The following is a 9,119-nucleotide window of genomic DNA, read 5'->3' as shown; positions in this document are numbered from 1 at the left end:
TCTACACTGTACAAATTAAATTGGAAGTCTGCCTTCGTTTTCGTAAAACTGCAAGTCCTTTACCGAACCTTAAAGGAAAATGATTTGATAAATTACCATATCATATCACTACAATGGTGGGGTCGTCGCACGTCAGAAATTTGGCGTTTCCTTTCATGTAATTACTGTAAATGAAAATCTGATGATTACATAGCATTAATATCCAAGGATTTGGTCTGGCTTTGAAATAAATAGACTATATAAACGTTAAACTTATTCACTATACTCATAGTTAAAGAGAGACCAATCTGTTGATGCTAACACGTTGATAGCTGAAACAACAAAGACAGTGCGAAATAGCAATGCTTCTCCTCGCTGCTCGCGCAAGGAAGTGAAGGCCGACTACAATATTAACATACATACATGAGAAATTATAACATACAAATTTCTAAATTACATCAGGGAGATTTACAAGACATTTGCAATTCATTAAATAGTTTTAAGATGAGAGTCTTTTCATTATATCACACTGCCGTGGGATTAAAATATTTCATATACATTAGTAAGATTTCTTTGCTTTAGCAATTAACTACTTACGTTTGGGAGAATTATTAGTTTTATCATTAGCACAGGGAGAAATCAAACGCTTTGCGTTAGCATAAGGGCGCTGATGATGTCGAGCGGTCGTAAGTCGCTGGCTGGTGTATGTCATCTATTTGTTACTCCAGTTTGCAGCAACAAGCAACGTATAACACTAGTTTCTTAAAAAAGAAAAAAGAAAAAAAGAGAGAGGGAGAGAAGCTGTACCAGCGTGGCACTGACAAGAATTAAATACGTACACACGTACATAAATGAACATCAAACATTAAATAGATTTTCATGACAATACTAACTGAACTTCCCTTTTCTACTCTAGATATTATGAGTAATGTTCATTTTTATTTGACTTAAATTAAATACAGACATGGAATGTACCTGGGGTATATGTAGAGTTTTGAAACGCAATGAAGTCTTTTAGTACGTTACTCTGAAGTGACCCACTATCGTCTTCTGAGCCACGTATCTATCGGTTCACACGAGTATGTGGAGTTTCTAATCATTTTATAGTGTTCACTTTATTTTGGTCAGTTTGCAGTCAAGCATGTATTTGAATACTCAATAGCTCGACTCCCACGACGTAGTTCCCCTTCTACCCCTTTAACTGTTGGAAGCGCGGATCTCGTTTTAGAAGTGCTCACTCTACGCGACGCCGTATTCACGTGTTCTAATTTATCATCGAAGGTTGTGTTGGAGACGCGTTTTTAGGGGTCCAGTGCCTTAAAATAGATCGGCTTTTCTTTGGTGTCAAACTCCCAGGAATAAGCAATCGTAGCTCTCCAGGAGGTAAATGCACATTCTTTTACAGGGCAGAAATGTTGTCTCTCTTCGTCCCAGTGTTTTCATCATTCGGCCAGGAATCGTGATCACGTGCAAAGCACCTTTTCTTCACTCCAACACATTCATGAGTCATTGTCTAAACAACCTAACCCGACGTTATTCGTTTCGTGTTCATTCACGTAAAAGTTCAGTTACGTGTGTGTCATATATTGTCTTTCACACTGCCTTACATGTTCGTATAACCCACTTCCAAGTTATCGACGTTTACTCTTCTTTGTCGAGTAGGTGTTTTTTTCATGGATTGTTAGAATGCAAGTTTATCAGCTTTCCAATTTATTAATAGTTTTCAAAGTCTGGGTGAAAGATTTGTATCTTACTATAACTAGGATTAGAATGAGTCGTACTTACATAGAAGACAGATTAGAGAATTATCTCTACTACAAGACCATTACTCAATGTATATGACCGAAAATTAGCCAAACTTTTAGTTAAAGACCATCAAATTCCTCCATGAAAACGGACAGAGACAAACTCTCGAGCGACAGATCTCACGTCACAAGAACGCTACTCCGTTTGTTACTTAGCATTTCTCTTGTTAGTGTACTACTTGATTCTACTTAGTGAACAAGGTACAGGATTCAGTATTTGCATGTCGTTGTGTAATTCAGTTGCTTCAGAATATACAGTTTACTGTACCTCAATATAATTTCCCTCTACAAATGTTAATCTTACTGTGACATATTGCCATTCTACGAAATTCTAACATTTAATCAGTTTCATAATTTTTGTGATATCCTCCCTCCGCACGAGAAGAGTGTGATAGAATTATATTGCCTTAGGCTTTGGACGTTCAGTAACGCTTTGATCTGAGGTGCATTTCTGCACTCAGAAAAATAAATCCTACACCTATACAAGGGAGTATAATTATCGAGATAAAAGGAAGTCATAATCAAAATAATCTAGTACTATTATATTCCCTGCTTGTTCGACTGTAAACGAATACATAGGAAAATAAATATTGTTTCTGAGTCTCCAATATACATTTCGTGAATCTTATTATCAGTGTTCACTCTTCAGGCGATGCTGAATCTTTGCAGTCTGAGTTATAAGTATTCTTAATACCTAGTCGACAAGTTAGTAGTCTCACGAAACGTCTATTCAAGATTCACGTTTGTGTAACAATTTCTTTTAATATTTTTCGAATATTCGTTTACGTTGTATGTCCGTTTCGTAAAGCCAGCTTCCAAAAAAATTTTTTTGTATAGTCATTTTATGCTTCCTTACTTGGTCTTACACCTAGTGTGTGTTCATGGATACGCTATGACTACATCCTTTACGTTGACGCTCCAGTTAACCTTTCATTTATTTCATATCTTGCCATCGTTTGTGTAACCCATGGGATGGAATGTGTGTCTTCATACAGTACATTGTTGGGAACCTAATTTCATATGAGGTGTGTATTAAGATGGCACAGATTTTTTTCTCGCTTGTCGGATAGGTGTACGTTTATCAGTTGCTGTCGTTATTACTTACTTTGAGGTTTGACTGACAGCAGCAGCATTTAATGTACTACTTAAGATTATTTTCCATAGTCCAAGTTTCAGTGCTATGCCTGCTTGAGCGATGATTATATGTGCTTTACTCACAGGTATTAATCATGTACTTATATATGCTAGCCTGGTCAGACTCGCTACAATTTCCTCGTTATCTGTAGTCGAGCAAACTTTCTTCGGAGGAGAATTCGTCTGTTGCGTCCTTCCTTCTATTCCTACATCACGTCCTAAGGAAGGGCTTTTTTAACTCTGTATTGCCGGTTACCTTTCACGAAAACTGAATGCTAACCTTGTCTGACTCGAATGTAAGTGCACAGATATCTCAGCACTCTTGACAAGGCTGCATTAGTATCGGCATTAATACAGAATATGTGGCACAAAAATTTACTAGGGTTGAATGAAAAGTAGTGCCTCCTCCTTAGTTAATTGGATTTGGATGGGAATATTTTGATAAATCAAACGCAGAAATAATCCTTAGAATGTGATCTTTAATTAAGAATATTCACTTTTCCACATAATCATCAGCCAATTGGACACATTTCTGCCAACGACGAACATTTTTCTGAATACGTCACGGAAGTAGTTGACAATCTGTTTCCGCAACCACAGTCTCACAGTTCTCTCAACGTCTTCATCAGAAGCATAATGATGTTCCTGCAGATCCTAACCTTCATCCTCATAACGCGAGAGGAGTTCCTGGAACATTTCAAGTCTTTGCGCTTTAATTTCAGGAGTCAGCATCCGGTGTACCCACCGTGCACAAATCTTCCAATAGTCAAGCAAACCAATAATGTGACCGACACCTTCTTGTGAAATGCCGATTGTGCTTGCAGTTTCCCTCTGAGTGATACAACGATTGTCCTGAATCAATCTTTCAACATTTTGCTTGTGAAACTCGGTGATTGCTGTCACAGGACGTCCAACTCTTTGTTTGTCACTCAGGTCAGATGTTCCAGCCTCAACATCCTTCAACTTACTCGCCCAACGACACACAGCACTCACATCAACACAATCACCATAAACTGCTTGAATCTCCTTTGGGGTGACACCTTCTGCTATCAAGAATTCAGTGATTGCACGTTGCGTAAATCGCACTGACCGACCGTCTTCGTAGGGTTCCATACTTTACATTGTAACAACACAACCGTTCAGTGCTAAGGCTTTCCGCCAGCTGGAGCTGTAGAGAAGAGGCTACGGAACAAGCCAGCACCTACCGTATACCAATTCTGCCTGCTGTTCAAGAGTTACGAGGGTGGAGGCATTACTTTTCAGTCAATTCTCGTACGATATAATTTAACATAACTCATTACCAACGCGTATAAGAGGTCCAAGATTAAGGAATTTGTTTTTAGCGCACTCGAGCAGATGTAATTTCGATGTATTGCTCACGCGCTGCCTGCGATATGTAAGGTATAAGAGAGTCTCAGACCAGAGAGCAGTGTTGACTGCAGTAGGAGTGAGTAGTTGCTAGCGAGCAGTCTGGTGTATCGTGTTGGCTGGGCCGGTCGTGATGGAGCGATGGCAGAGCCTCAGCGTTGTAGCATAAGATAAAAGCAGCCTCGCGCATATGTAGTATTGTTATATCAAGTTCCATGTAAATGTTTTAAAAAGAATCTCTTAATAATAATCTTCCTCATAAAAAGTAACTTTTGACAATCATTTATTTCAATTTAAAGAATTTACTAATTTCTCCAATTCATGGTCGTCCCGATTATTGCAAAGAAAAATCAGTTGTTCTTTTTATACATGACAAATTTATCGGCCAGCATTGCACTCGGCTGTGCCAGAAAATTTTCTTATAGGAGCAGATATATATGCGTTATCCGGCGACCTTATTGAGGTAAGAATTTTCAGTTTTTTTCAGAATGATCTTTCAGGGCCATGACGCAGCACTGCTGACGTCCCAAATTTACCAGTTTAAATTCACAGTCATTATTGAAAGGTTATAAGTGAGCGACAAAATTTTTTATTGAGAGATTAGTGACATTTTATTATTGATAGGTTACGCAATTTATTCTTTGTGCAGTTACACTGAATGTGAATTATAGAATTATATTTTTTACTGTTGAAAGGTTTAGGAATTTTTCTGTTTTGAGGTTACACTAAATGTGAATATTATTCATATTTTTTATTTTTGTGGGAAGGTTACACGCGTATAAAATATTTTATACAACTCTGTTCAAAATGGGTCGTGTCATGCCTTACAATGCTTTACCTGAAAGTTCACGACACTTTGTTTTCCCTTAGATGAAATATGGCTAAGACCTGTGAGATCATTTTAATATAATATACTGACCGTAAACATTGCCCCAGGGGAGATCAATGGTGCCCGGCCTCCCTCACTGCCATCTTGTGTACTCTTTCTGTGCTTCCACGGACACCAGGTCCGACTTCCATTTTAATTTGCACAGCATAAGGCGATTGATCGATTGCGTTAGGCATATTCTTAATGAATCCTTTCACTTTAAGTCTGAGTGAAATCAAAGTGATCAGCATCGGCTCTCTATGTGAACGATATTCTTCGTCGAGTGAAGTTTTTCTAGAAAATTAAATTCGTACACCCAGGAGGGGTGAAAGGAACTACAGGCTTTATTATTTACTTCCTCTACGTCTTCATAGGCAGTGGTCAACCCACACTGGCGACCGCAGCAGCACGATTGAGAAAAAACGGTAAGTACATGTTACGTTAAAACTGTAATTGTTTCAAGGTATTAATTATCAGTATTTCTTTTCATGATCGACGAACTGTTGAAAGTACTGTAACATCAACATGACAAACAAATAAACCTGGAGAATGGATGTGAATGAGCAGATCTGACGTTAAAATAATATGGTATTAAGCAGTCTGGAAAAGTTATTTAAATTAAATAGCTGCCGAAGCAGTACAGAAATGTTTCAGGTAACAGAAAAGTTACTATTCCGCTTCAGTGCTTAATGTATTAAATGTTAGGCTACTGTTCTTACTCTTTTAATTTTCAAATTCCGCCGTACATTATTCTTTCTGTGGTAGATATTTTCACATTATTGATTTACAATAAACAGTAGCGAAGACAATAGTACGTATTGTAGCTGTTCTAAGATGGACGACTTTTACTCATCTCGCGCGTAATCGCGCGTTCCATTATTGAAATAAAAGTCAGCTGTGTTGTGGTCATCTTGTAACGGCAGTATTAATATTTTCCGCTGCAAATTAATGTTATTCAAAATAAAAGAGAATGCTACACTGCAAATTACTGATTTCAAAATATTATGGTGAAGACCGGAAATAAAGAAATAATAGACAAAACAAATCTTACTAACCTACCCGTACTTTCAGACGAAGAAAACAGCAAAGTAGAAAACAATATAGTTGATAACACTCTTAATACTGTGGCGTGCGGAATGAGAAGATCAGCTGAAAATAATACAGCTAAGCCACATGTTCAACCTACTACATGTTATGCACAGATGGCAAATGCAACCATCACTTGACATCGCGTTTCTGGCAGCTCAAAATTCCAGTGAATTCACTATGCGGAAAAAAGTGCAAAAAATGGTAGCCAACATGAATAATATAAACACAAAGTTGGCTAGCTTCATTTGAAATCACTATTAAACTATCAACTGGAATGTGTAACATCACAATTTTCTGATTTACCATTGACAGTGTCTAATGTGCAACAATAGCATCATGACATTTCAACTGATGCTGACAAATTATTCAAACGAAATAGGGATTTGAAGGAACAACAAGACACGCTGACTAGTAAGATTTCGAACTTAATTAACGTAAGCCTGAGTGTGTCTAGTAATGAAGTAGTGATTGCCCAATAGGTATCAGAGAAACTATTCTCAGAATTTGATGAACTGGCTGCTGATCTTGTAGCACACGCCAGTAGACTATAAAAATGCTTCAGAACAAATAAGTGGTCAACTAGTTAACGTACTCAAACTGGTAGAAAATACACAACGTGACCGCTCTTTACTACTCTTTGCGAATGTTGATCTACCAGCCGATATCTTACACTATATAAAAAAATCTGCACTTGATTTCTCTTAATTACCCTTTTAAAATGTTGGGCTTCTGAATGAACATAACGTAGAAAACAATAGAAATAACATCCCCGTCCTACCAGATCGTATTAACACAGAAAAATATGAAAACTGCTTTTCCGCCTTAAAAAGATTTATACAAAAAAGGCATAGAAATCTCATAACACTTATCAACAGTACAAGTATTGAGTCCGTTCAACAGGGTGTATAGAAATTTCAGTTATGTTTTAATAAATCGAAAGACTATTGTGAAACCAAGCACAATATCAATGTGCCATACAAAAATGTTTCTTTTCACAACCTCGCAGTGCTTGCTTTTTAAATAATTTGATGCCCTAGTGACGTCGTACATGACAAGAACGGGCCTAGTAACACGCATGACAAAAAGCATAACAAAACAGCGTTCCATCACCTAATGTCATATAATCCGACGGCAGCAATGAAATTTTCATGCACTATCGCATTCCACTAGATTTTGTTCAGACACGAAGAGTTAACTTCTCAAGTCCGAAACGATGTTCAAAGAGTTTTATTGCTAGGGTTCTTGTTGTCGTACAGAAATCAGGTCATGGCCCGTATGACTGCAAGAAAAGAAAAAAATAATAGCTGCAATCATCCGAACAACTGAACCATGTTTTAAATAATGTATAAATAAAAAAAAAATTTTAGTTAAGCTATAGGCCATGGTACATTCAGATCTGCAGTAAACACTGTTATAAATGCGGACACATTACAGTAAGTTAAATGCACAGACAATACATTACTAGAATGGCAATATAGGGTTGCCGTCCGTCCCTATATATCGGGACCATCATCGATATGGACCTTCTTGTCTCAACATCCTGACACGACCCAATTTTGTCCCAATTTTGCAAAATATTTTTCCGAGCTTGGCTCAGGTACTGAAGTAACGCTGCCTGTTTGCGCGATATGTAAATGCAGCCTCAGTTTGTTTTATTTATGTCAAGAAGTTCATGTTGACAAGGTCCACGGATGGCGTTGCGTGTCGTGAACCTTGTATCGATGATACAAGCACCTTTTATCTTACAGTGCCAGTTTAACTACAATGTGACTTGCGTGGAGTTTTAAGTATGTAAGAGGGAAAAAGACTTGCTGAAAATGGTGAAATAATATGGGAAACTACTTTTGCCGCAACAAGTTCCATATAATTGTGTTCTAAATAAAAAGTAATTATATCAAGTAAAGGTTTTACTTCATTTCTAGACGCGTATCCAGGGTGCCCCGACTAGGTAACAGCTAGATATGGCAACCCTATGGCAATTCCGTGTAGAGTAACATTGGTGTTACTAAAGGCAACACTTTAGAATCGCAATATGGCGGCGAGCGCGAAGGACGTGTAAGCAGCTGTTTCTTTATTCATAAAAGATTTGTACGAAATAGGGATAAACTGATATATCTTGTTACATTGAGAGCTTTGAAATAGTGGTCAATGCACACGTCGTCTTTGGCTGTAATTTTTCGTACAGCAGACGGAAGATACAAGGAAAGGAACATGTCTCATGCAAAACTAGAAACAACTTACGTATTTCGTATTTAAGCCTAAATAATTACATTACAATTTCTCGTACCAGAAATACCGGCAGTGTTTAAATAGTTGCGATTATTTTACGGGCTTATTTAAAATAGTATTAACAGACACAACCCAATGACTTGTCTTTAGCCACATTTCGCCAACTTGGCTTTTCTTCGAAAGTATACTCGATATGAAAGTGCTCTTGTAAGTCGAACGTGCTTTTTGTCGTTGATAACAAGTGTTTATTCATTTGAATGTTCTTACGAAAAATACAATCTGCTATAAACGTCTGTATATGCATATTGATTTCTTCTCTTAACATTAGTGTACAATGTATATGATAAACTCAACTAGTACACAAATATTTGCTAAACAGCAGAATTATTTCAGACTATCTCGCAAAGCTTGAAACGCCATTTCGTTCGGAAAAATCGCAGTGGTACCATACACAAACTTCCTGAAGCTGCCATCTTACATCACCGAACGTCAGGCGTCAGAAAAGAACGTGCCTTTGCCAGTCTGGTAATGTATGTCTGTGGCTAAATGTCACTAGCGGACTCTTTGGTCAACTTCCCCATGTTGCACATTTTAAACTTTACTTATAGAAGAGTGGAAAAAAAACTGGATATGGGATCTTATATACG

This window comes from Schistocerca serialis, chromosome 9 (genome assembly GCF_023864345.2).
Source record: "Schistocerca serialis cubense isolate TAMUIC-IGC-003099 chromosome 9, iqSchSeri2.2, whole genome shotgun sequence".
Lineage (NCBI taxonomy): Eukaryota > Metazoa > Arthropoda > Insecta > Orthoptera > Acrididae > Schistocerca > Schistocerca serialis.
The sequence above is the reverse complement of the archived record's forward strand: the minus strand, read 5'-3'. Positions refer to the sequence as shown.